Here is a 27887-nt window from a genome sequence, read left to right as displayed (position 1 = left end):
CAGTGATGATGTCATCGCACACATTCCTGAGCAGATGGTTTTTAATTGTTGAGATTTGAGATGCATCTATTGTACACTTCATTATTCAGGTTTATACCTTCGGCTCATCTACATTTAGAACAACTTGAGAAAACATTCCACCCCACAACTGAAGACTCTTTTGGTTTCTGTTGATCTGTATCTGCAGACAAATTCCGACGCCTCTTATCTCCCTGGTTATTGCCCCATCCCAATCAGAGGAATGGAGGAATTTAAAGCAGAGAGCTCTTTATCCACGATCACGGACTTCTGTTGTCAGCGCCTCACTCTTTTATTTCCCTTTTGGATTGGCCAGCACAGTCAGAGCAATGTGCAATATCGCTGTCATTGCTTTGAGCCTCCAGAGCTAAACTTAGCTTTGCAGACATCAGCGGGTAACTGTGCAGCAAAATATTTGGAGTTTAACATGGAAATATGGATGAAAGGTCGTTATAGGAATGTCCCTCTCTCACATACACATTTGAAGAGAGCATCATCCCTGGTCCACATCAGCCTCCTCCGTCCGGATCATCGTCCCCAGTTACACCAGTCCTTCGATAATACAAAGCCCTTGAACATCAATGGTTGGCTTGTCTCCAGGGTCTCTCCACTTCCAACACTCTTCATCTCTTCATGCCTCTCCTCTCCATGAGTCCAAGCCATGGGAGACTTTGTCTCCAAGCATTTTTACTTGAGTTGTTCCACTGACATCCACCGGTTTCCTGTCTTTAGAAACAGTTGAGTAAACCAACAGCCAGCTAGCTGTAATAAACCTACACAACAGCCTCCAAACCTGTCAGAGGTAACAGCTGCATCCATGAACACCTTCACTCTCCCCTGGCCTCAAATAGCGACTATTTTCAAATGGACTTCTCTGCTCATTGTTGATGCAGTCAGTCTTTCCACGGTGCAACATGATGCCTCAGGCTTTCAATTGAAGCTCATACTTCCGGATTGAGCATCATCACTTCAGACCAATTGACATTGACTGCGTTTCATTGACATTAAAGAACAAAAACGCGCTGTTGTCATCCATGTATTTGAGTTCTTCATTCGGTTCCCAATTCTCTTCGGTTCCCGCAGCTGCTCAGCTGACCGGCTGTGGAGGCGGAGCTCCCATGATGCCTTGCAGTCCAGTGAACCGTGGTTGACTGAACTGTTTGAGTCACCATACTACTCTGTGTAGTACTGGTAACGGCTGAACTTGCTAGTCAAGCTCGACTGTTGACACAGAAGCAACTTATAATAACCTGCTTCCAGTCCCTGCAGGACTGAACATTCTGTGTTCTGAATAGAGTTAACAGTAATCAGTAGATGGTGCTGTTGACCTGACGCATGGCAAGTGGACTCCACTGCTGTAATAACTTTGTTATTATTGAATTACTTTATCAAAAAAAATCAGTTCTTATTATACTGATAAAATTGTATGTCTTCCTTTTCCATTTAGTTGCGGTCTGAATTAAAATATAATATAATATAATAATATAAATGTTTCTCATGGAATTGCAGGCGGGTATTTGGGCGCCCTCAGCCCAAAAGCTTTGCGACCCTTTGTCTCAACATAAACTGAATGAAACATTTCAATGACACTGACACTCTGCTTTATCCCCTCCATCTGATCTCCCTCGGTGGAATGAAACAAAAATGGTGGCCTCTCTGGAGCAGCCGTGGTTTACATGGCAAAAACCCATTTCCATCATCATACTGTGTTAATTTTTATTAAGTGTGACTGAAGGCGTGTTAAACAGTGTGGAGCAGAAATGCGGCCATAAAACAAAACCACGACAACTGAGTGAGCATTAAGCATTTTTACTTCCCTGCTCCTGCTTAATGCGCCTCCACTGTTTACCCAGGCTCTGTTAATAGCAGGATCTTCCTGGAGCTGAAAAATCTTTAGGCATTAGCTGTGGCACTTCCTACCATCCCGTCCCATTTCTGTGTCAGCGAGCCGTAGATCAGCCGCGTAATGATATTTTCTGGAATAAATGCTTCATTGTTACCGAGTCTTTTTTCCATTTAACGTGGCCATTTTTTTCTCTAAAAAGGTGCTTTGCGTTTATCGAGCTCCTAAAAGTAAGAATAAATGAAGTTGTGGGGGAATCGTTTACGTCCATTAGGGTAAGTGAGTCGGGAGAAAGAGGCAGCGCTCGGGTGACTGCTGGTATGAATCGCTGATTGAGAAAAGTCAATCAAATAAGCAGCATGAGGGAAGCCGCAGCGAATGGAGCTTCCAGGAATTAACATTGAGGTCAGAAGACTAATGGAGGCAACTGCTCAACCAGCGCACTCCACGAGCCCCCACCAGTCTCTTCCCTGAGTTATTGATCAGCAGACAGGAGGGGATGGCAGCGACTTAACCAGAGAAGCACTCATGCAGCAGCAAGGGCCGAGCTCTCTGTGACAATGAGGTAAACAGTTCACACGCATCGACTCAAGAGAGCAGACCAAAGAGGGAGTGATTCGAAATATGGTCTTGTTTGCATTCTAGCTTCATGACTTCTCTTCTGCAAAGACCTGGACCAGGAGGCGACCAAGCAAAGAACCTCACGCCACACCCAGCATCAAAACAGTCCCAGGAGGAGGCATCACCTGAAGACCATGAACAAGAAAGCCGTTTCTAGAAGATGAGCAATGTAAGGACATGGACAGCGGATGAGTCCAAGATAACTGTATTGGGATTATGATGGGCTGATGAGCTTGGGTGAAATGGTGTCCTCATGTTCCAAGCTCAGCTGATGGGAGAGATGATAGAGAAGAGACTGCCATCTAGAGGCCTGTGAAAATAATGAGAGTTTCATGAAACCTCTGCAGTAGGGTCAAGCACGTGTGGTGTCTCGCAGAGAGGACGTCTGTCTGCCTCCCTGTCTTATACTGACGACAAGGGCAGCCTTCCGTGTTGACGCGTGTTTCAGTGGAGTCAAAAACAGCCACTGACACATTATGTGTAGATGGAATGGAGCGCCATCTCATGGCTTCCCTAACCCCAACCTCCCTCCTTCCTCCACATGGAGTGGTGCCCATGGAGTCAGGTGGTGGAGCATGAGCTTCAATTCAGAGCCTAGTTGAAGGCAGTATAGGACGCTAATGTCCACGTTCCCAACATCAATATATATGACACCATGGGAGTGAAGAGGGCTTGTTCCCACAATATCTTGTTTTCAGATAATGAAAGACCATCCCAATGACTGTGGTGAGCGTGAGGTGAAGCAGACAGCTGGATGAGATGAGCAGGAAGTCGATGTGAGACAAGGTGATGAAGGTTCGGACCAGGGCAGCTAGTGAAGCAGGAGTACAGGTGAAAACACTTCCATTCATCGATTATTTATAAAATGATCAGTAAACAAAGTGTATAAAGGTTTGGTTTAGTCTCATAATCTTATATAAAACTTGAGCTTTTGCACTGAGAGAAGTCAATGTCACTCAAATCCTCCTCTTTTGTTTCCGCCGACTTCTCTACTGTGCAGCCTGTTCTCTTCTTTTATACATCAATAAACTAATGGAGCAAACCATTTTCCAACGCATATTATCCCCTAAATGGGGACGTTGAGGCGCTCTGCCTGCCTGCACAATCCTTTATTGATCATTCGCTCTCATAAAAAACCCCAAAATGGCCGACGACTTCGGAATAATGGAAGACAGACAAAGAACTGCCAACCATCTGTTCGGACAGGGAGCTGTGCTCGCCGCCGCCAAGGTTAACGCGCCGTCAATATTTTGTGTGGTGATGTGAGTGGCTTTCTGACGGCTGCTTCGGCTCGTGTGTGACATGCTTTAACACGGTCACGTTTTCTTCTTTGTGTCTGGCAACTTAGCTTCCGAGCAAACGTGAGTAAACAGAATATTGCTGTCAATTTATTTTGTCCTCATTTATTATTCAGATGTCGACCAGCAGCAATCCTGAACGCTGTTTTCTCCTGAATATATATATTTATTAAAGAGTTGTATTTAAAGGCAGACGTCTCCTCTATTATGAAATGAAGTTCTGGTTTATGGCTCGTCTTTGTTCTCACGTCAGTCTCTCTCTGTTGCACTATTTTCTTAGCTTGTTAGCATTTAGCCTGGCTAGCGGTTCGATTAGGATCCAAAACAGGATGCAGTCAGAAGCGACCAAGGTGACCCACTTCGATAAAGTACTCCCTCGTGTGACTCCTCCAGACACTGCTGTCCTCACCACGCCCTGTTTTGTCCAAGCTACTTGAAATACTCGCATCACTGTAACGCATTTTTGGGACAAAAAACTTGCTGTTCTCCTTTTTCTTTCTTTTAAAAGCAAAATAAACAATGTAAAAAATATTAAATCATGCAAATATAGTGGAAAATCGTAACAACCGTGTTTAATATTCAGCTTCAGCCATACATTTTCATGTCTCAACAGGAGCACGTTGCCTCTTGGCTCAGCTCATCATTATGGAAGGGCGTTTCTGAGGCAGCAGTCCCATCCTAACACAGCCCCTCCTACAGACCAGACCCACAGACGTGTTGAATCCTCTGCTTTATGCAAAGCCAGAGATTTCTCCATGCAGAGTCTGAGGGCGAATGAACACATTTCTTTTCCTTCTCCTCCTCCTTGGTGTGTCTAACTGTTTGAGAGCTCTGCGTTCTGTAGCGGGGTGAGGAAGAGCGGAGAACTCTTCGGGATGCACCGGCAGTGGCTGCTGCAGGGCGCTCAGCTGACCCAGATTCTAACTGCAGAGTTGCGAGAAGTTTTGGTGAGCACCTTCCGCTTCACAGCTTAATGAAAACGCCAACTCTCTGACATACCACAGCTGAATGGACACTTTGTTCACAGAGTGTTTCATCCAGACAATTCAATTAAAATGGTTCCAAACTCAAGCGCCATGAATGTGTGCAACATCTGCTCACTGGCACCACAGGAGGCTGTTGTGGGTTCAGGTAACTCATGGGACTCAATTCTCTTCTTGTGACTGTTCATCTGTGTTGCACTGAAGGGTGAGAGATATTGGTCAAATATCATGTTTTTGAAAATGTTTATTTTTGAGTCAGTTATGACATCAGTAGCCACTCTACGCAGTTGACGTCGCAAATAATAATTCCAGCTCAGTACAGTGGCCAACATATCAGAGGAGAGATGAACAATCACAGCTACTTATGAATGCAAACAAAATGCCTTTGTGGGGACCATTTTGAGGGTTAAAACTTCAAAATAACTGTGTCAATGTAATATAAGTTCCAGTTTGGGTCAGAGTCCTGGTTCAGGTTAGCCATGTGTTTTGGATGGTTATGTTGAGGGGGAGAGGCTGGAGAAAGGGTGATGGCTAGGAGAGGTCCCCACAAGGATGTGTGTGTGTGTGTGTGTGTGTGTGTATGTGTTTCGAGCCAGTAACAAAGCGAGCATCCAAGAGTGAGAACGAGAGCTTTCTTCTCTAATTCCACACACCATTAAATTGTGATTCCGGTGGCTGATATATTTATGCATTAAAGCTTTGTGGTTGCCTCACGAGCGACTGCTGCGCTGAGCGCACGCACACGGGCCACTCACTCAGGATTTGGAAGCCTGGTGCTTCAACAAACCAAATGAAAGTTGACGAAGTTTACTCAAGTATTTGTGTGCCACACGCGAGGCGCCAACTCCTCCGGACTTCTGCCGCTCGGTGTGTCAGGCGGAGAGTCAGGGCCACACCGGATCTTGCAATGACAGAACAGATCTTCTGTAGACTTGACACCACAATAACACACCATTACTGTTCACAGTGGAGAAGGTGCAGGTGGCCTCAGTTGTCAGGTCAAGCTTCAACACTGGTGACATCACTTTTGTTCCCGTACATCACATGACTAAACGTTCGTCCAAATATTTGTTGCCAGCAATTCTGCAAGGATTTACAGATGCTAAACATTTTGGGCAGAAACAGGTGCTTGACTTGGATGATTTCTTCCACATTTCATCACGTCCACTGGGATTCACTTTTGTTCTGTGCGTGCGCGCGTACGTGTGTGTGCCTGTGTTTGTGTTTCTTTGTGCGTGTGTCTGTGTGTTTGAGTCTCTGTGCGCATGTGTCTCTGTGTCTGTGTGTGTGTGTGAATCTCAGCGTGTGTATCTCTGTGTTTGTATCTCTGTGTATGCATCTGTGTGTGTGTATCTCAGAGTGTGCGTCTCTGTGTGCGTCTCTGTGTGCGCCGGCGCTGCGCGTCACACGATCCATCACCGCCGGCTCTTGTAGCGCCTGGATCACTGCAGGTTACGCCAGTGCTCCCTCAGCTAACTTGTGGGGACTTGATGTATGTGCTGTCGAGCGGCAGTTAATGAAACAATAGCCAGAGCAGCTCTCCTCCTCGCCGCGGCTCATCCCTCGCTCTGTCTCTGTCCGCCACCATCTCCACATCTGTTTCCTCTCTGTCTCGTTTGTCTTTTCTACCTCGCTGATTCCACACTATTTCTACTCTTCTAACAAAGATTCCCTGAGAAGTTTGGAAGGAGGTGACGCATACAAATAAATACGGACAAGATTGGCCGTAACACTGCGACCCCCTGCCTGTCATCTGTTCTGTCACCCAGGTTGTTGCCCAAAAGGTGCCCTGCAATGGCTGTTGTCAACAGTGTTAGCAAGATGAAACATCACCGGAGCAAATACGAGAATGTGAAACATGGAGGATCATCCAGGTTACTTTGGAAAATAAGTTGACCTAATATGTGGGACTCCATTCCTTCGGACTAGGCCATGGTCACCAAACTGTTCCAGAAAGGGCGGCAGTGGGTGTGGCCCTTTGTGCCAACCAATCAAGCACACGCAGTTGAAACACAAAGCAGCGACTTCTTTCTAGAGGTGACCCCTGAACAAAAGGACTGGGTTTTCTGAAAGTGTGGTGGAGCCTCTTCTGTCCCCGGCCCCTCCTGTCACGCGTCACCCTTTATGCTTTGTTTCTCAGTTAGTTTGAACGTTCAGCTGTTTATTTCCTGTTTTATTTTGGCGGGGGGCGTCTGGTCTTCCTGTGAGCGCCTCGTCTGTCTGGTCTGCGCCCCCTCTCTGATCCCTTCATTAATTATAAACCTGGTGTCTTGCTTGTTATCTGCCCCTCTGTTCCAGTGCTGCTGCATTTGCCTCACAGTTTGTGTCTGCTTTCGCCAAGTCCTCCAAGTCTTTTCAACGTCTAGTCAAGTTTAGTCCTTGCACTCCTTTTGTGCTGCTCGTATTTTGGTGGTTGAACCACAACATGAGTCAGAGTCAGAAAGATCTGAGGGAGACCAGTGAGCGAGGCCCGGTGAGTCATAAAGGCAACTGGCTCTCAATGCAAGGCGCCAGGTGAAGTGAAGCGCAGGGAGACGGTAACATGATGGCGCAGGTGAGCTTTTGGATTCTGACTCTTTCTTGCCTCCTGTTTAGGATGTCCAGCTCTGTGGGGAGCAAGTGTGCAGAGATACGAGAGCGGGCTGGGCAGAATGACCAGGAGCCTCACTTCACCTGACGGACTAGGATTGAAGAGGTAAGAGTTTCTTCTTTTTCCTCTGCATTTTCAAAGCCTGAAACACTTGAAGACCAAACCTGCCATGATATTCTCTCCTTTGTGACGAGTGTGTGTGTCCACATTAAAGAACCACCTGCAGTGTGACCTGATATTTATGAACAGGCTGCGGCGTCACGCCAATGTTCCGCTTTGACCTTTCACAAGCAAATGTCACTCTGTTAAATTGTCCCATTGGATGTTGAGATTGCCATCACCCCGCACGTTCTGCTGCGCTGACGTGAGGAAAACCCCTGTTTAATGAGGTCAGCGTGACCTTTGACCTCTCTGTCTTGGTAATCAGCAAGCATTTTTTCCAGGATTTCGTATTTTGTCTGACTGTAAGTTGTGTGAGTTAAGGCTGGTGCTGGGTCCCGGGAACATGCGTCAGAGGGTCCGCTACTAGTGATGGGTAAATGAGGCATCATAAAGCGTTTTGACACAATGACACACCGTGCTGATACTGTGTTGATACTGTGTCACTGAACACTGACACCTGCTGGACATTATAAATCCCTGCAGGCAACCGACTGAACTGACACTGATTCGATGACCTCCTGTATACAATAATGTCATTTAAGTCTTTGCATTCATCATTATTCCATATCTTTAAATAATGTGACCATGTATCATAATGTGAAAACGATGTGAATGAGGATGCTTGTGGATTTTTTGTTTTTAATCACTTTATTATAATCTGAAGCAAAAAAATCTCTAAATTTTTGCTAGAATTCCGGGACGTTCAAAAACCGAGGTACCACCGTAAGTCGAAAATCTGAGACAAACTGGGGTAAGGTCTGAAATAAATATTTATTTTCCGATAGGAGATCAAAATGGTTCCAACTTGCGCTGTCTGCCGTGTGGAACCTGCACCCTAGATCCACCAAAACATTTACAAGGAACCGTGAGATTGGATTGTTTCAGCAGTTGCTTCCTGTTGACAGATGCACTTCCTTATAACACAGTTTGGCATGTTTCTGCCAAGTCAACACCGTCATGTGATTGTCTTCAAGTGGTAAGCGCACTGACGCGGGGATTGTTATGTGAGCTCAGCGCACATGCCAGCGCTTCAGTGTTGGAGGTACCATCACTATTCGGCACAGTATCTAACCATTGAGATCAAACACAAAACCACAGCAGCAAGACGTTCTGCTAAGGATCAGACAAATGATGGTGAACAACTGAGAATACATTTGTTCAGTGAGGTTAAAAACAAGTTTAATTGAAGTTTCATTTGTCCAACACTGTCTAAATTGTTTCCTATTTGTCATATTTTCTCTTCAGTGTAAAAAATAAATGCACAGTAAATGTATCTTCATGTCTGTCAGCTTAGGAGATAACAGCACCGGCAGCATTTTGAAATCTCTTTGGCTTTGGCAGATAAAGCAGCAGTAAGATACACACACACACACACACACTCTGCCTTTTGAAAATGCATGATAAGAAAACTGCGTACTGAAGCTGTAGATTGTCTGTAAAACATGCTGTAAGCCATGACGTCTCAATATATTCATCCCAACAACAACATATTATGCCAAATATGAAAAGTGTTTCCTCCCATGAAGTCAGATGAGCGACTCAATAATTAATCAGAAAACACAGTTGTTGAATGGGAAACGCTCCAGTGAGAGCCTCAGCGCTGATCCTCCTCCGGAGCGTGGATGGCTTTCATACGCATTTTGCCGACAGATTTTGACCCGAGGCTGCTTATTGATTCAGTCTTCATTTTTGGGTTCGGGATTGTGACTTGCTTTTTTAATTACCTTGCTTGCTCGGCGCTAAAATTGGGCTGAGGGAAGCAGGTCAGATGTGCTTATCCTCCCTGAGCGCAACTTGTCTGGCTAATTAATACAAACCCAAATACGGGTTCCCCCCACCCCACCACGCTCCCCACCAAGCCCACCTCCCCGTGAGAACAATAGATAACCACAGATGGAGACAGACAGACGAAGCGGGGCTAAGAAGTCAACATATAGTCTTGAGGGTTTGAGAAGGAACTCTGCAGATTTAAGCACCAAATGATGCCTTTGCTTACCAGAGCTTGATTCAATGGTTTCTCCTGTGAAAGACCGACTCGAGCTGGACCAGTCAGCAAAGCACTGCAGGAACTTCCTGGAATCTCAGTCAGTGGGGTCAGACAGCAGGAGCTGGAGTCTCAACCCTGAACTGCTTGGAACCCTTTTAGCTTCAAGGAAACGTTTCAGCTATTTACTCTGGAACATTCTCTTTCTCTGGAGTCACACCATGAACAGAGGCAGATGAAGCACTACGTTTCAGTCTGTGTAACCAAATTCCACCACCCATAAAATACATTGTGATTCTGAGCTGGTCAAACACCGAAGCCATCTAGTGACAATATCAGCTAATAGTGAGAACCAGTGGTAGCAGCGACTATTGTGAGAGGATGATGTGTCTGAACGGCTCAACACTGATGTCAGTTGAATGTGAAACTCATCAGAAGGGTTTGGGTCACCAGTGAGACTGACTGGGTGGAGTGTTGACGCCTCCTCACCCATGTTTCTGGGAGCTTCTCTGCTGTTTTGAGCCGATTGAGACAAAGGTTCAGCCAAACACACATGCCACTTGTCCCGCACTCTTTCAACTGGCTTCACCTGGTGTTCTGATGCCTCTCTTCATCTTCTGGTGAGAAGAACAGGCTTCCATGCTCACTGGCTCCTTCAGAACATCCAGCTGTCCTCCCTATTTCTCCACTGACCCTGAAGCTCAAAAGCTTTTTCACCTGCATTATAATGCGGCGCCAACAGTTTCCACCTCCAGTGACCTCACAGACGCTCGGCTCTGGCTTTGATCCACTCAGAACTACATGAACACTTATTCACCACCTCTGTAGACGACACATGACAATTTCATGCAGCAGATTTATGCAGTTATACTTAAAACGCAGAAGCTTCTGGAGACGGATTCCAGCAAGGTGATAACAGCCACCTGCTCATCATTATAGCTTGCTGTGTATGTATTTCCCCCATCACAGCCAACTCACTACACCACAGTGAAGCAACCAAGTTACACAGCAAACCTATTACACCACATGTTAACATTAGTAAGGTCATTTTTGCATATTTACTGCTGATAACTGTGGTGGAGGAGCGATGAGGGATGATGATGATGGTCAGTGCATTCATGCAGCTCGGGGGAGGCCAGAGAACGACGCTGCCTGAGACGTCAAGTGCTGCGGCGTAACCAGGACTCCATAGAAGACCAGTCTACACTAGCCACACGTGTTGGAAGGAGGCTGATCGACTGGTTTCTACTGGCAGTTAAGAGCAGTCCACTGAACTGAAGCTGTGTTTTTTAAGTCCTGTTGTAGAGCAGGTTGCTGAGAGCTACATTATATACCACTGTGCCACTGTCTTGGCTGCAGAATTCTGTGTAAAACACGCATAAATGATAAACTGTTTTATTCCAGTGTATATATATATATATATATATATATATATATATATATATATATATATATATATACACACACACACACACACAACATATTTGAGGAAGTTGTTTTTACAGACAAATATTGTTAAAATGGGCATTGCTCAGCCAAACAAAATACATTTTGGTCTGAATGTTCTAACATATTTCTTGCAGTTTTTGCTCTGACCTGGGGTGGGGGTGCAGAAGATCTGGTCTGGAGCAGTGGTCTCAAGTATTGGTCAGTCCAAAGCGTCATCTCAAACCAACAAAGCGGTGAGCTAGTGTTTGCATCAGCAGCAGAGCGTAACTCGGAAGGAAACGCCGTGATGTGGGGCGCGCGCGTCTCCTCCTGCAGATGCACCGTCGCTCTCTTTTATCTTCTTGCTCATGTTTCCCAGCTCCTCATCAGTCATTTCCCCATCGCCCCCATTCACCTTCAGCGGCAGGAGATGGTGTGTGTGACAGCGCTGGTGCGCGTATGTAGATTGGCTTGGCAGTTAACAACAGAAACTCAATTAATTTGTCTTTTTAATTAGCCCGAGTTTTACTGTTGTTTACCCTCTCGCCTGCGCAGGAAAGCTCCGTCTAATGAGGCCTCACTTTCTCTGGAGCTTTTGCTGCATCAGCAGGACACTTCCTGACAAACACAAATCGAGCCGCTCCACGGTGAATCGCACGGCGGTGGGAAAACACTCTTTCCTTAATGTCCTGAAAGAAGAATGAACATCAGTCAATAGTGGGCGCTGCACTGCAAATGCTCAGGTTCTTAATGCGACTTAAAAACTTGATTATAAACTTGATTTTACTTCTTGATATAGAAGTGTTAGATGGTCTTGCTTCAAGCGTGGAGTTCTCATTTCTGATGATTCACCTCTCACTTTTTCTTTTTTGTCTATTTCAAGCATGTTGAGATGCAGCCACATCACAACTCCTCAGTCACTTAATTCATCTGTTGGAGCTGCTGAAAGTGACATGCTCAGCAAAAATAATCTTAGAACCAGATATTTTCTACCTAAATCATGGATATTATACTTGTTTTTGGGCCGAGCTTGGCCCAGAGGTCCTTTTAACTCGCAGTGTTTGGGGTTAAACTCAGTCTTAAGAGTCCAGGTGTTGCTTTTGTTCTTCAGTTGATGCACACGTTTCAAAGGTTGAGCTCCTGATGAACGGTGCATCTGGATCGTGCTACCAACAATGATTGGCATTCATCTAACTGATAATTTGGCTGATATTCTATGGTTTTCCCATGAATTCATGTCACATAATTCTGACTTTATCATTTGAAACTGAACCGCTCCCGCCTGTTAGGTTTCGTGTCTTGTATGTGCTTTTATTGTGTTACTTCCTATCTCCTCGCTTCCTGTGTTTCATCTATCCTGTTCCAGCTTAATGGCAACACACAGCTGGGACTCATTCCACTGATGATCCTCACATGGATATCTACCCTGCTGCCCAGTGTGTTGTCGCTAGATGGTCCGCTGCAGACTCTTGGTATGATCTCTTGCGATTACTTTGATTCTCCAGACCCTGGTTTTTGCTTCTCATTCTCGCTCTTTCTCTCCCTCTCTCTCTGAATCTCTTTCTGTGTATTCTCTCCTTAGCTCAGTGTTAGCCTCTTTGAGTGTTTGCGCGTTCTTTCTGTTAGCCCGTGTGCTTGTGTCATTTCCTCGGTTTGAGTGTTTGTACCTCTACTGAGCGTCTTTAGTTACATTTAACCTCATGAGTTTTTCTGAGTATGTAGTTTTCTGTTGTCCCCGTTTTGCAGCACAGTCACTGACGTCTGCTTTCCGTTTTAGGTTTTATCCCTCTCCTTCGCGTGTGTCTTCCGCGCTCCACTTCTGGTGTGTAATATTTGTGTGTTTATTGTATTAAAACGTAGATTAGGAGAACTCTCGTTTCTTCAGAGTCCTCTGTAAGTTCACTTCCATCTGCACTTGGATCACCTTAGACTAGCCATTATGACAGAACCATCTAGCCAGTTAACTGATCCAGCTTACAGAAGGCTGTAGGCTCCTAGGGCACAAGAATATCTAACCTCAAGAGAGCTACTCAGAGTGTCCTGGAGCAGCTGCAAAAATCTCAGCCTCCTGTGAGCGGTCTTCGCCTCCACCGACTGGGTCTGATCCAAATCTGCCAGTCCCATTAATGACTTCTGCTCCTGCTAAAGTACAACTACCCACTCTTCGAGAGCTGACCATCCCCACGCCGGAGGTTTATGCAGGTAACTCCGGTTTCTGCAAAAACTTCTTTTTTCAATGTTCTTTACTTTTTGACTTACAGCCTTCCTTTTTCTCCCTTTTCCAGACCGACAGAGCCCGGGTTGCCTACTGTATAAACCTTCTGCGTGACCAGGCCAGCCAGTGGGCAGTTTCTCTCTGGGAGTCAGACTCACCCATCCTGAATAACGTTCTTACATTTTCCACTGAAATGCATCGTGTTTTTGACGCCCCGTGTAAGAGTGGTCCCAGTGCTTCCAAGCGTTTGGTCTCAGTTTCACAAGACTCTCCTAAAGAGTCAGTATCCGAGTATTCCATCCGCTTTAGAATTTTAGCAGCCCAAGCTGGATGGAATGAGCCTGCACTCATGTCCATTTTTATCAACGGCCTAGCTGCCAATATACAGGACCAACTTTCTCTCCGTGATGAGCCCACATCCTTGGAAAAGCTCATACTGTTAGCTATTAGAATAGACAACAGCATTAGGGAGCATTCCAGAGAGAAACGGCCTACTAATCACGTGGTGTTTCCTGTACCGTTTACCTCACCTGCAAAGAACTCTCAGTCCGAGGTTCTCCCTTCTTCTGAGTCCTCTGAGCCCATGCAGGTGGGGAGAACTAGACTGACCTCGGAGGAACGACAACTCCTAATTTCGCGGGGTCTCTGTCTGTGTTGTGATCAGCCAGGCCACATCATTGTCCGGTCCAACCCAGAGGTTCTCGCCTTCCACTCGTCCCTCAGAGTAAGGTCAGTAAGCCATCTATAAGAATAGGCAGAATAATCTTTTCTGCATCCCTGCGCGAGGGTGAAAATAACACCCAGGTCGAGGTGTTCACTGACTCGGGGGGGGGGGGGGGCTGATGACAATTTCATTGACACTGCCTTTGCTAACTCATTGTCCATTCCCCTTGTCAGGTTAGAGTCCCCTCGCTCTGTTAGCACGATCTCGGGGAGGTATTTAGTAAAGATCAGGTTCTCTCGCTTCCTCCTCACCACCCATATGATTGCGCCATTGACCTAATCCCCGGGGCTCCCTTCCCCTCGAGCAGGTTGTATAATGTTTCGCGCCCAGAGAGGCAGGCTATGGAGAAGTATATTAATGAATCTCTCGCCGCCGGTCTGATCCGTCCTTCCTCTTCTCCTATGGGTGCAGGGTTCTTCTTTGTGAACAAAAAAGACAACTCCTTACGTCCCTGCATCGACTATCGCGGGTTAAACCAAATCACAATTAAGAATAAATACCGGCTCCCGCTCATCAATCCGGCTTTTGAACCTTTAAATCAGGCAACCATTTTTGCTAAGCTTGACCTACACAACACCTACAATTTAGTTCGCGTCAGAGAGGGGGATGAGTGGAAGACCGCATTCAAAACACCTCTGGGTCACTTCGAGTACCTTGTAATGCCATTCGGGTTGACAAACGCTCCTCGCTGCTGTTTTCCAAGCTCTTATAAATGACGTTCTCCGAGACACTATTAACCACTTTATGTCTATCTGGACGACATCCTAATCTTGAGGGGGGAAGAGGAACACCAGGAGCACGTGCGGCTGGTTCTACAGAGATTGTTGGAGAACAGACTCTACTGCAAAGCTGAGAAGTGCGAGTTCCTCACAAGAAAAGTGAGTTTACTGGGATTTATTTTGGGCGAGGGACGCCTTCTTCCAGATCCTGCCAAAGAAAGTGGCTGCACCGCTAACCTCACTCACTTCCAGTAAGAAGGCCTTCATATGGACTCCTGAGGATGCCTTTAACAGGCGCCGGACCCTTTTCTCATCTGCTCCAATCCTACGTCATCCGGACCCATCACGTTAGTTCATCGTTGAGGTGGACACCTCAGACTCTGGAATCGGTGCCGTCCTTTCTCAAAGAGACTCGTCTGACCAGAAGGTACACCCATGCACCTTCTTCTCTAGAAGACTAACGCAGAGATGAATTATGACATTGGCAACCGTGAGCTCCTAGCAGTAGTGGCGGCTCTTCAAGAATGGAGACACTGGCTCAAAGGGGTGGAAACCCCTTTTATGGTCCTTACCGATCACAAGAACTTGACGTATCTCCAGAACGCCAAGAGACTCAATTCCCGCCAGGCTCGGTGGGCCCTTTTCCTTGGGCCATTCAGGTTCTCTATAACCTACCGGCCTGGCAGCCAGTATGCCAAGCCTGATGCTCTCTCCAGACTGTTTGAACTTCCTCATTCCTAGGAGAAGACAGATCATTCTCCCTGAGACGTGCATCATCGGCACCGCCTGCTGGGACATGGAAAAGATGGTACTAGAGGCCCAGAAGCTACATCCAGCTCCTAACTAAGGACCCCCAAACAGACTGTTCGTCCCCGAACCCACATGTTCTCAAGTCCTGAACTGGAGCCACTCATCCAAACTAGCCTGCCACCCAGCTACATTCCGTACTCTGTCTCCTTAGACAATGGTTTTGGCGGCCGGGCATGACAAGGGACGTGAAAGCCTTCTGCAAGCCTTGTACCATCAGCTCCAGATCTAAGGCTTCCCACCGCCCTCCCGCTGGTCTTCTACAACCTCTAAGCCGACCATGGTCTCGCATCGCTATGGATTTCGTCACGGGTGTACCCCAATCTGCAGGTATGATGACAGTCATGACCATTGTCGACAGATACTCCAAAATGGCTCATCTCAGCTCCCCTGGGTGGAGTACGCTCATATCAGCCTCCACCGGTATGTCCCCATTCATGGTTGCTTACGCTTACCAGCCTCCCTTGTTTCCCTTCCCAGGAAACGGACTGCAGTTCCCTCAGTCAACCAACGCTGCTGCAAAACCTGGACCCAGACTCGAGCTGCTCTCTGCAACGCCTTGGTAGACTGGAAAGGATACGGTCCAGAGGAGCGATCCTGCATTTCCCGCTCCCTCTTCATTGACCAAGACTTAATCTCTGAGTTCCACGCCACTCACCCAGACAAACCCGGAAGAGTGCCTAGAGGCCCTCCTTGAAGTGGGGGAGGGACTGTTAGGTTACGTGTCTTTTATGTGCTTTTATCGTTTTACTTACTGTCTCCCTGCTTCCTGTATTTCATCTATCCTGTTCCAGCTTAACGGCGACACACAGCTGGGACTCATTCCACTGATGATCCTCACATGGATATCTACCCTGCTGTCCAGTGTGTTGTCGCTAGATGGTCTGCTGCTGACGCTTGGTATGATCTCTCGCGATTACTTTGATTCTCTTGACCCTGGTTTTGCTTCTCGCTCCGCGTTCTTTCTCTCTCTGTCTGGATCTCTTTCTGTGTATTCTCTCCTTAGCTCAGTGTTAGCCTCTTCGAGTGTTTGTTTGCTCGCTCTTTCTGTTAGCCTGTGTGCTTGAGTTATTTCCTCGGTTTGCGTGTTTGTACCTCTACCGAGCGTCTTTAGTTACATTTAACCTCGTGAGTTTTTCAGAGTATATAGTTTTCTGTTGTCCCCATTTTGCAGCACAGTCACTGACGTCTGCTTTCTGTTTTAGGTTTTATCCCTCTCCTTTCGTGTGTATCTTCCGCGCTACACTTCTGGTGTCGTCTCACTGAGTTACTGATTATTGTTTGTGTATTGTGTGTTTGTTGTATTAAAACATCGATTAACAGAACTCTCCTTTGTTCTGAGTCCTCTGTAAATTCACTTCCATCTGCACTTGGATCACCTTAGACTAGCCATTATGACATGGCCATCCATCCATCCTCCCCACTGAATCTCCCAAGGACTGGGACACAAGCTGAAGAGTCCACGCGAGGATTAGATGGACAGAAAACATGCAGCTTTGTCGTGGTGGGACTGTAGCCAAGCAGCGCTGACTGGAGTTCTGGGCTCCAAATGTCCACATATGCCCCCCCTCCCCTAACAATGTCAGCGCTGCTCAGTTATTTGCCATCATCTGTGCCGGCGTCTCTCTCTCTCTCTCTCACACACACTCACTGGACCCGGGTACCTCCATCACCGCTCTGTCCACATCCCCACAACAGCCAGGCTCCACCTTTGATCAGGACCCAAAATGGCAGCAGCGGCTCGGCTGACATGTCAGACAGCTGCCAATTAGAGCAGCTCAGCCTCGGGCAAGTGGATTCCAACCCCGCAGCCATGCAGGCAGGCAGGCAGCGGCGGCGTCTTCCTGCCCATGCCTAATCACGGTGCCTGCTGCTGGAGCTTCCATGACGCTCATTCAAAACACACACTGAGAGCTGAGAGTTAGATCGTCCGAGCCGAGTGGCCTTCCACGTGAAGGTGCAGCCGCCACTCATATATCCCGAACGCCTCTCTTTTCGGACCTGGTCCCTTAACCTGGACGGGTTCCACACAAACCCTGGATCCCACCAGTCACGCCTCCATGGCCTGTATTGACATTAGCATCTCTTAACTGAAGGAAAGGTGAAAACGCCAATGCATGAAAGACATGTATAAATGTGAGCGGGGATGGCTCTCACACGCAACTTATATACTCTTATATTACTCTTATATAACTTGTATATAATATCTTCAGTAACTAGTTACTATTCCCACACAGTAATCAGAAAACGAAAGAGCTTTGAGCTTTGTTCTGAAGTTGCCAAGCTTCAAAAACAACCTCAAAATCACCATAGAAAGGGTCTGTTCAGGCAATGAAGCCCGTTGTCGGCCGCCAATGTAACTTGTAATCTCACTTGTTCTTAAATTCAAGTTACTTTTTCAGGGAGTAATCTGTACTCAGTAGTCTGATTATATTTTGAAAGCAGCTGTGGCCGCACTGGTCATGAGTACTGAACGTCGGTGGGTACGTGACTTTATCATGATATTTTTGACATGGAATAACAACACATGTAGTCAATGAAAGTTGATGCCACATTCAGTGGAATGTAAATGGCTGTTGACTGGGGTTTCCTCTCTCATCACTTAGTATGAGCCCATCACCCAGCCTGGGCTCTGCAGTCCATCAGCAGTTGGACTGGGAGCAGGTTTGGGCATCCTGTCACTGTCGTACAAGGAGTTAAGTCCTGTGACTTTGTCCAGGAATATCAGGACGAAAGGCTCTACTGAGTCCCTTGTTTGCAGGTACAGTGAGCAGGAACTTACCACAGTATCAACAACCAGTAAGCCTGAAGATCCTGGCCCGGCACAAGACCCCGTCTCAGATCCGCAGTAGAACCTGGAAAAGCAGAAGAGACCAGGAGCTGCAGTGGATGAATGCTTGGATGGATGGATTTGCACAGATGTGCTGAGCTATTCCAGCAGATACACAGGAAAATGACAACAAAAAGTGAAGGTGTCAACTAACAATAAAACGGACTCATAAAAGGCAGTCAACCTCTTTAAGATCAAACAAACAAAAGTCCAATATGGAGCAGAGAAAGTCGTGTTCCGGTGGACAACGTCGGGTGTGTTTCCAACTGGAAGAAGGCGTCAGCAGAGTGGTTCAGACAGGGACTGCACGGAGCTCCGACCCAACTCTTCAGTGGAAGCCATGTTCTCCGCCCTCAGGTGAGCCAACACTCGCGCCTTCGTCAACTACATCTTTATCACTCTGAGCTCGACAAAAATGATGATGGCGGAGCCACTGTGGCATCTGAGATGACTCATCAAAGAAAGTCTAATGCCACATATTTCAAAATCCTTAACCTTGAAAGGAACAAATGCTCTTGTGTGATTGGTTCCACCTTTCGTGGTGATAAAGAAGCCAACACTTCTTCACATCTTTTATTCCTGAACCCAAGAGCCCTTCACACTTCTCAACCTGACCTTTTTTGTTTTGGCTTGGAGCTGAAGGCGCCATCAGCCACAGCAGAGAGGAAGCCGACGTAGGCGACGTCAAATGCTGCCAGGCCCACGAGCCCGAGGAGACGGAGAGAGGCCCAGTGTCCAGGCAGGGCCAGCCTCATCATAAATGCTCTAACGGCTCCACATAAGTAAAAGGTCCAACGGCAGCAAAGGCAACAGCAGTATTCGTTTTGCCCAGAGGACAAAAAGACTCTCTAGATGGAAATGGATTCTCAGAGGGAGATTATCTGCACCGAAATAACATGTTGGCGTGACCTTTCCGAGCCATTTTTGACTACAGGGCCTGGAGCTACAGCAGTGAAGTGAGGCGTAGACAGCAGTGTTATACACCCTTTTAATATCCTTCTCACACAGTGTCGTTGTTTGGTCCGGTTTCAAGACTGCAATCCACTCTGTGCTGAGAGGGAACATGTTGGCAAATGACTGAGCCTCATGTGCTTGGACTCGTCCTGGCCTCTCACAAGCATCTTGCTCTGTCTATGTGCCGGACCAGCGTCTGGATCTCCCCTTAATTGGATCATTTAGCCAAGACAGATCCATCAGAGGAGCTCCTATGCTCCACTTCAGCAGAGTTCTGAGCTTTCATTTGCTCTTCTGTTCATTATCGCTGTGATAGGCAGCAGTTTCTGGATGGAAGAGTCGGTAAACTGCACGAATTGGGTCGGGTCACAGACTGGGTCTGTGTCATGATTACTTTGGGGTAAAGTTGTGGATGTCTGAGAGTGCGAACAAGAGGGCGTCCCTGAGGCTGCTGACGAAAGAAGTGCTGGAAGTTTAGTAATGAGAGTGGATTAAATATTTCAGAAGAACATGGACAAATACGCCACCAATCATCCTCTGAAAACGTTTACCTCCTATATTCACACTGTCTTGTATATACACCTTAAGTTATCGACACCTACTGTGTTCTCTGCGGTTAAAATTACTGATGGGTTGGTGAGGCTTTATGAAAAAGTGTCCTCATTTTCAGAGCTCAGTAGGTGGCGCACCTGGTTTAAAAATGACAGCAGGTGTCATTGAAATCCAAAGTTTTTTGAGCGGTGTGTGCCATCTTGCAGATTCTGAAACTGAAGATGTTTTTTCATGAAGCCTCATCAGCACATCACCAAAATGTTCACATTTATTTCATGAGATTTGTAACCTTCTTAGCAATGTATTTTCATACTAACTGGAGATACTTCATGGGTGCATTCAGTCAACTAACCATGATGCAAAACATTTCGAAGCACGCCAAAATAGCTCCTGTTGACCAGACAGCAGTGATGGCCTGATGAGGCTTCATGAAACTTTTTCAGAGCTCAGTAGGTGGCGCTCTTGGTTTATAAATGATCATCAATTGTTCTAATCCTAAGATTTTATAGCAGAGAGAACCATCTAGTGGCTCTGGAAATTGTGACACTGTTACGTGAAGCCTCAACCACTTGTCATTGCCCGAACCCACCGCCGAATTCCAATGTGCAGGAGAGAGTAAGAAACGTGGGAGACACCCAGTGTAAATTTTTTTTTCTTGTATCCACCCTTTTTTTTAAAACATAATTCCCCTGCCCCTCCAGTTTATTGCTGAACGTCTTGGCTCTGGAATGGGGGACTATACTGAGATATTTCACCGTGATTCCAAGAAAAACTTGCTGCGGCATCTGATGCTTCATAGCAATGTTGTGTCTCTTACAAACTCTGGGGTAGGATGCTTGCTATATTACCTTCTATTCAAGGTTCTCGGTTAAGTACCAAGGGCTAGTGGACCCGCAGGGGTGATACCTCTTCCCTATGAAGATCCTGGGATCTCAAGGAAGGAAACCAGAGACTCGGTAATGAGAGCACTACCGATCACCTGGCTAAAGGTGATGAGAAGGGTGCAGGCTTGGTCATGGGCTGCCAACTTCCTGTCAAGAACCACTGGGCAGATTAACCCCACATGGGGAGAAGAGGAAGCCTGGAGTAGAGCTATGAATTGTGAAGCTATTCTGAGCATTAACAACCACATGAATCCACACTGTTGCTTCCAAGTCAAACAGCAAGAAAATAATGAGAACGCCGGGCGACGCCCTCTTGATATGTGAACCTGGCGGCTGCGCTCCTTCCCAGCACCGGATCGATACCTGACTGGGAGCAGAGGGCAAACTTAACCCCGGGCTAGTGTATAATCGATAGCGGGCTCCTGCTAATTAAACTGCCACATTCATGCGTCTCTGGCAGAAGGTCTGGGGAGTGAGGCCGGAGCCAGAGACGGCAGGACCGGGACGGGCGAGGGAGATGACTCATTCACATGCAAATGGCTTGATGAAGCCTGCTTCTTAATGGCTACAAGTGCTTCACTTAAACAGACCTCTGCACCGCTCATCTGCACTCCGCCAGGGTTCGGACAGGGGAAGGCCAAGGCGGAGAGGGACATACTGAAAACTAGAGACTGAGCAGAGGCAACATGTTGAATAGCAGTGTGAGAGAATGAAAAGAGGGGATGAAGATGTTAGGAAGAGGAGCTGACACAAGCAGACCAGAGCAGGATGAGCAAATTATTAAACTGGAGAAGCACTTGAGCTCCTCTTCTTTTATCGTCAGCAGCAAATGATCGTGAAGGGCTGTAACATCCATGTTGAAGAGGACAGCTGTTGAAATGTCACAACTATGTTAAAAACTAACTACAATGAGGTTTCTTTCAATTACAGTCTTTAATAGTTTATATATATTTTAAATGAATATAGCTTCTGATGATGATGTCACAGATCACGCTGTGATTTTCTCAGATATATAAGAATGTGGTGGCCAGAAGAGGCTGGCAGCAGATCGACTGCTCTTTCCCATCACAACACTTGAGACTTGACTTGGATTTGTGAGCATCTCTACTTCAAGTACTTCATATAGCCGCATGGGACAAATAAGTCTCTGAACTCAAGCCCATGCTCTCACATGATCAGACCTCTCTCACACCCCCTGCTGGTTGCATCACATCACTGCAGTGTTGGCCTCTGCACTGGCTCCCGGTTCTCTTCAGAATCCACTTTAAGGATTGTCCTGGCCCCCCGACTACTCTCTAGAACTGCTGACCCCCTACGACCAGGACCCTCAGGTGGGTCTAGATTGAAATCATGTCCCATGTACCTTTTTGTTCTGCTCAGCTGGGGGTCCTCTGCGCTGGTTTGTGACCCACGACTTGACCTCCTTATTTCTCTGTCTCTTCATAACACTACGAGTCGTTCTCACCTCAGAACTGAACTGATGACGGAGCTCCGCCACCGATGTAACAGAGTGTGGCGTTTCACAGGCAAAACTAAACATGAAGGAGTGTTGTCATGTTTATTTTACAAGGAAATAGAATTGATCAATGAATAGTCTGGTGAGCTTCAGTAACTTGGGGAAAATCAGTCTTTCCTCCTTGCTGTCCTAATGCAGTTGTGCTGCGGCGAGACCACAGCAGTGAAAACAGTTACTGTAGAGTGCAGCTTTATTCATTTAAGCAAATCTGACAATATAATCAAGTGTCAGCCTAATAAAGGAGAAAACACCTTAGTTATCTATCATGTTTGTGTGGAGTCGCGCTGTATCAACCGCTGAGTTGCCTGAGGTGAGAAGCTCACCCCCCCGCTGAGAGTTTCCTGAGACAAGGTGCAGTTTGCGACAGAGGCCCCAACACAATATAACTAACAGTTGTAACATCTAAAAAGCGGCAGCTTTTATTTTTTGGCGCCATGAGCGTTCACATGCAGCGGAAAACGATTTTCGAACTTCTGCTGACAGACACTTTCAGACTTAAATAAGGTCTCATCAAACTGGACCTGAGGTTCCACATTCAGTCGCTATCCAGTATTGATGCCGTGATGAGCGGCATCACAGAGAGAAAACTGCTCTTTGAAAGTGTGTCACTCTTCCTTCTCATCTGGTTTGGGCCATCGATGCTGCGGCCTGTTAAAGGTCAGGATCAGTGCATCGATGATACCAGTCTTGGTCACAGGGAGTCCAGTCCAAACAGACGTACCTTGACAATAATATTCCACACAGAAGGAACCTGGAAGGGCACAGAAATGCTGAGTGGTGCCGACAAAGAGCAACCAGAGGCAGAGGACAAAGATTAGAGACTTAAGAAGCTACAGACATACTTACAAGGAAAGAATATGAGATACAGGGATGAGACGGAAGACAGGCGCGGCTCCGACGCGGAGGAAGGAGGCGGCGGCATAAATATGTGATTTATTGATGAGGGATGGAATATGCTCACGGAGCAGAGTGGAGGCGAGAGAAGCCAGCGTGCCGTGGAAGTCCCTTACGCTAGCATTATGCACCTTTCCATTTGTGCACCTCATACATACTAATACACACACACCTCCGCAGCTTCCAGCCATCCCCAGCTTCCTCCTCACAACACCAGCCAGAGCCAGAACAACACTTCTCAGGGCGATTTTAAATTCAGTAGATCTGGAGACGACTCCTCGATCAAAACACAGATGCACACACTAGAATGCATGAAAGAAAAGCAAAGATTCATCAATTGCTCACATTGTAATTTAACCTGGCGTTCTCAGCTCCTCTTTACTGGTCTTTATTTGGTGCAACTTTTGAAGCTGTGTTCATTATACAGAGCAGCCTTGGGTGCCATTCTGTTCACGACATTCAGAGACTGAAGTGAGAACATGGATCAAAGGGAAGCAAGTATTTCTAACCACTTCATCTACTAGAACTGTTTTTGGCAGATGCTTTGTCTGCTATTAATTTTTCCAGCAGTAACAAGTAGTGATGGGCAGGTGAGGATTCATGAAATGATGTCCTCATTTTCAAGGCTCAGTTGGTGGCGCTCTTGGTTTAAACATGAGAGGTGTCAGTGTCCCCCTGGAACTAAAACCTTATCGTGGTGGGGGAGTTTGTGTACCTTGAATGATCCCAGGAGCTGTGTTGTCGGGGTGTTACGCCCCTGGTAGGGTCTCCCATGGCAAACAGTTCCTAGGTGACGGGTCAGACTGAAAGCAGTTCAGAAGCCCTGATGACAAGTTTAGCAACAAGGACTGTGACGTCACCGGCATGGCGCAACCGGGGACCCACCCTGGAGTCAGGTCTGGGGTTAGGGCTCGAATGCGAGCGCCTGGTGGTCGGGCCTCTGCCCATGGGACCCGGCCGGGCCTAGCCCGAAAAGACAACATGGGCCGTCCCTCCTGCTGACCCACCACCCACAGAGGGAGTCATAGGGGTCGGGTGCAAAGAGGACTAGGTGGCAGTCGAGGGCAGGGGACCCGACGACCTGGTTCGTATGGACATTCTCTGGCTTTCAGAACATGGAATGTCATTTAGCTGCGGGGGAAAGAGCCTGAGCTTGTGCGGGAGGTTGAGAGGTACCGGCTAGACACAGTCGGGCTCTACTCCACGCACAGCCTGGGCTCCGGATCCCAACTCCTTGAGAGAGGCTGGACTCTCTACTTTTCTGGAGTTGTCCATGGGGAGAGGAGGCGGGCTGGCGTAGGCTTGCTCATAGCCCTGCAGCTCTGCAGCTTCGTGTTGGGGTTTACCCTGGTGAACAAGAGGGTCGCGTCCCTACGCCTTCGGGTTGGGGACAGGTGTCTCACCGCGGTCGCAGCTTATGGGCCAAACAGCAGTGCAGACTACCCGGCCTTCTTGGAGTCACTGGGAGGGGTACTTGACAGTGCCCCTACTGGGGACTCCATTGTTCTACTGGGAGACTTCAACGCCCACATAGGCAATGACAGCAAGACTTGGAGGGGCGTGATTGGGAAGAACGGCCTACCCGATCTGAACCTGAGCGGTGTTCAACTACTGGATTTCTGTGCCACCCACAGTTTGTCCATAATGACCACATGTTTGAGCACAAGGGTGTCCATAAGTGCACATTGAACCAGGACACACTGGGCCGGAGGTCTTTGATTGACTTTCCGGTCGTGTCATCTGACCTTTGGCCACGTGTTTCGGACACTCGGTTGAAGAGAGGGGTAGAGCTGTCAACCGATCACCACCTAGTGGTGAGTGTGATCCGCTGGCAGGGGAGGAAGCTGGTGAGACCGGGCAGGCCTGAATGTATTGTGAGTGTCTGCTGGGAATGCCTGGCGGAACCCTCTGTCAGTGGTGTCTTTAACTCCCACCTCCGGGAGAGTTTCTCCCAGATCTCGAGGGAGGTAGGTGACATGGAGTCTGAGTGGTCCATGTTCTCCTCCTCCATTGTCAGTGCGGCTGTGCGTAGTTGCCGTCACAAAGTCTCCGATGCCTGTCGTGGCAGCAATCCCCGAACCCGGTGGTGGACACCTGTGGGACTCCTGAGGCAGCTGATGTACACCGGCAGGCCAAGCGTGCTGCTTCCCGTACAGTCTTGGGAGGGAGGAGTTCGGAGAGGCCATGGAGGAGGACTATTGGTCGAAGAAATTCTGGCAAACCGTCCGTTGCCACAGAAGGGGGAAGCTTTGATGGTCTGCTCAATCCCGCCGTCACGTGAGGACTCGGATGACTCCTTCATCACCCGGGCTGAAGTCACAGAGGTTGTTCGTAAGGCCCCGGGGGTGGATGAGATCCGTCCTGAGTATCTGAAATCCCTGGATGTTGTAGGGCTGTCGTGGCTGACACGTCTCTGCAACATCGCCAGGGGACAACCCGGGGGACAGTGCCTCTGGATTGGCAGACCAGGGTGGTTGTCCCCCTGTCTAAGAAGGGGGACCGGAGGGTGTGTTCCAACTACAGGGGGATCACACTCCTCAGTCTCCCTGGAAAGGTCTATTCCAGGGTACTAGAGAGGAGACTTCGGCCAATAGTCGAACCTCGGATTCAGGAGGAACAGTGTGGTTTTCGGCCTGGTCGTTTAACACTGGACCAGCTCTATACCCTCCATCGGGTGCTCGAGGGTTCATGGGAGTTCGCCCTACCAGTCCACATGTGCTTTGTGGATTTGGAGAAGGCATTCGACCGTGTCTCTCGTGGTGTCCTGTGGGGGCCGCTCTGAGAATATGGGGTACGGGGCCCTCTGCTAGGGGCTGTCCGGTCCCTGTATGACCAGAGCAGGGGCATGGTTCGCATTTCCGGCAGTAAATCAAACTTGTTCCCGGTGCAGGTTGGCCTCTGCCAGGGCTGCCCTTTGTCATCGGTTCTGTTCATTACTTTTATGGACAGAATTTCTAGGCACAGCCAGGTGTCGGAGGGGATCCGGTTTGGGAACCACAGAATTTCATCTCTGCTATTTGCGGACGATGTTGTTCTGCTGGCCTCATCGGACCGGGACCTTCAGCATGTGCTGGGTCGGTTTGCAGCCGAGTGTGAAGCGGCCGGGATGAGGATCAGCACCTCCAAGTCTGAGGCCATGGTTCTCGACTTCGGTGAAGAGTTCTTGCCCCAAGTGGTGGAGTTAAAGTATCTCGGGGTCTTGTTCTCGAGTGAGGGAAAAGGGGAGCATGACATTGATAGACGCGTTGGTGCAGCGGCAGCAGTGATGCGGTCGCTGTATCACACCGTCATGGTGAAGAGGGAGCTGAGTCACAAGATGAAGGTCACGATTTACCGATCGATCTACATTCCCTCCCTCACCTATGGTCACGAGCTTTGGGTAATGACCGAAAGGATGAGATCGCGGATACATGTGGCTGAGATGAGTTTCCTCCGCAGGGAGGAACTCGGGGTGGAGCCGCTGCTCCTCCACATCGAGAGGAACCAGCTGAGGTGGCTCGGGCATCTGATCCGGATGCCCCCTGGACGCCTCCCTGGGGAGGTGTTCCAGGCATGTCCTACCGGGAGGAGACCCCGGGGAAGACCCAGGACTGGCTGGAGAGATTATGTCTCCGGTCTGGCCTGGGAACGCCTCGGGATCCCCTGGGAGGAGCTGGAGGAGGTTTGTGCGGACCGGGAAGTTTGGGCTTCCCTGCTCCGAATGCTGCCTCGGCGACCCGACCCCGGATAAGCGGCAGAAGAAGGTGAAGGTGGAGGAAGGTGTCAGTGAAAAGGTTGTTTAAATCCAGAGATTTTGGGGGCCACAGTGCCAATTAGTGGGTTAGTCTGAAAATGAGGAGACTGTTTCATGAATCCTCACCAGCACATCACAAGTGACCAGCACAGATGGGCTGATGAAGCTTCATGAAACAGTGTCATTTTCAGAGGCCACTAGAGGGCAGACATCCTGAGTCGATGAAAGTGAGGCCACTGTTTCAGGAAACCTCATCAGCCCATCACGGCTGCAAAGCAGCGGTGAAGCTTCATGAGCTCATAGGCCAGGAGGGACACACCTCCAGTCTGAGTGATGGTGATGATGGTAGTCCACCACCAAGACTATGGTCCAGTCAAACCAAATGGGGTCAGAACTGGAAATGTTCCCACACAGCCCGACAAATCTCTAGCACTTCTACTGTCACGGACGGCGCAGAGGCGGGGCTTATCTCCCCCCAGCAGACACCAGGAAAGTGCCAGAGAAGCAGAGCAAAGAGGAGAGATCAAGTTTGATCAGACTCCGGGAGCAGATGACAAAACAGGGCCAAAGACAGGAGGAAGATGACAGTGGGGCGGGAGAGGCGCGAGCACCTAATTGATTAGCCACAGAGAGAGAGAGATTCAGAAGCTTCATTTGCCAAAGTGCTGCTGGGAGTGTGAAGCCGCCGCCCCTTCCTCCTTATCCAGCAGACGCAGGCAATTGATACACTCTGTTAGACCTTATCACAGCTCCTGTGATCAGCTGCAGCTCCAGGCCCATTCTCTGCCATTTAACGCTGCGCGTGTGCCCGTGTGTGCGTGAGCTCTAATGCCGGAGCAGCTTGTTAATACATTTCCATGTCAATAGCCTTGATGTCAGACCTTCCTGCAGGTGTGCAGATAATGTTTTGGCGGGAAAATAAAGTGATGCTCCATCCTCATGTGTTTCAGGCTCCAGTGTGTTTGACTGTGTTTGACTGTGTCGCGCGTTTAGTTCTAACTTTCTTCAGTGGTGAGTTTGTGTTCAAAACAGCAATGGTCACAATGCACTTGATTCTTTGGTAAGTTGTTGTGATTCCATATTCACATGACTCGGCTCAGAGCCCTGTTTTCCTAATCACTTTTATCATCCG

At 48.0% G+C, this 27887-nt stretch overlaps 1 protein-coding gene across 2 annotated transcripts in view; it reads right to left on the bottom strand.

Moving 5' to 3' along the window:
* The window catches only part of rbfox1 (RNA binding fox-1 homolog 1), a 170491-nt gene that overhangs the window by 106414 nt on the left and 36190 nt on the right, over window positions 1–27887 (bottom strand). Inside the window, exon 2 of one of the 2 annotated variants that reach the window (XM_053851827.1) lies at window positions 18175–18247. The exons of the other annotated variant lie outside the window; for it this stretch is intronic. The gene's annotated coding sequence lies outside the window, so the exon portion shown is untranslated. The remainder of the gene's footprint in view (window positions 1–18174; window positions 18248–27887) is intronic. 2 annotated transcript variants of the gene reach the window in all.

The sequence above is a fragment of the Synchiropus splendidus genome, chromosome 19 (assembly GCF_027744825.2).
Source record: "Synchiropus splendidus isolate RoL2022-P1 chromosome 19, RoL_Sspl_1.0, whole genome shotgun sequence".
NCBI lineage: Eukaryota > Metazoa > Chordata > Actinopteri > Syngnathiformes > Callionymidae > Synchiropus > Synchiropus splendidus.
The sequence above is the reverse complement of the archived record's forward strand: the minus strand, read 5'-3'. Positions and strand labels throughout refer to the sequence as shown.